Source organism: Sinocyclocheilus anshuiensis, unplaced genomic scaffold, assembly GCF_001515605.1.
Source record: "Sinocyclocheilus anshuiensis isolate Anshui unplaced genomic scaffold, SAMN03320099.WGS_v1.1 scaffold2216, whole genome shotgun sequence".
Taxonomy (NCBI): domain Eukaryota; kingdom Metazoa; phylum Chordata; class Actinopteri; order Cypriniformes; family Cyprinidae; genus Sinocyclocheilus; species Sinocyclocheilus anshuiensis.
This window is the reverse complement of record NW_015545525.1, coordinates 283198-284169: the sequence shown is the minus strand read 5'-3', so window position 1 is coordinate 284169 and position 972 is coordinate 283198. Positions and strand designations below refer to the sequence as shown.

General features: G+C 29.6%; 1 long non-coding RNA gene across 1 annotated transcript in view; it reads right to left on the bottom strand.

Moving 5' to 3' along the window:
• The window catches only part of LOC107698302 (uncharacterized), a 15962-nt gene that overhangs the window by 3012 nt on the left and 11978 nt on the right, over positions 1–972 (bottom strand). The gene's annotated exons all lie outside the window — the stretch shown is intronic.

Genomic DNA, 972 nt, shown 5'->3' with positions numbered 1-972 from the left:
TGCAAAAAAATATATATATTTTATAAAAAAATATACATATATAATTTATTTTAAAATATATTTATTTTGTGTGTGTGTGTGTGTGTGTGTGTGTACATTTAGAAAAAAGTATATTTATTTAAAATTATGTAACAGAAAGGTTAAAATGATACATCAATTAATTAATTAATATTTTTATAACCCTTAATTTTACATAATATATATTTTAATACATTTTTAAATATTTATTTATTATTTATATATATTATATTATAATAAATAAAATAATACATTACACCATATATATATATATATATGTGTGTGTGTGTGTGATCTACCTGTAATTTCTGATTCAAATTCATACTTAAATATTGTACATTTAAGAAAATAGTACTTATAACGTCACAATTTATCTATGTTTATATATTTATATGTTTTTCATTAATAGGAAATATATTTTTTCTTAAATATTTACTTTTTTGCATTTTTTAAATATTATTTCAGTATTAGTAAACCTTTATAAATGGTGTATATATCTCTCATTTTGATCTCTGACAGTGTCAGCAGAGGAGGCTTTGTCAGTTTTCCAGAGACTGAGAATATAAAGAGTTGAGGAATCAGATCAGCATGAGTTCAGTCTCTTGCTCTGATGACAGTGAGCGAGAAACAGCTCTGTAATGCCATGCGTTTATGAATTAAACAGCAGATTTGATGAGAGAAGTGAGGAGTCCATGTTGAGTTGAAGTGCTGTTTGTTTAGTCTCTAGAGCTGGTGTGTGATAAGTGAGAACTGAATGTGATGTTGTGTGGAGACGCTGTCAGATGCTCCAGTGTTGTTTCCTCTGAGGTTTCGCAGCACAAAGCGTGTTTGTGAGCATCTCACCTCCTCATTGTTCTGCCTGTGGTTTGGCAGTCGTGTTTCTCAGAAGCGTCTGTCGTTAAATGTCACACGTGTGTGTGTGTGTGTGTGTGTGTGTGAGTGAGTGAGTGTGTG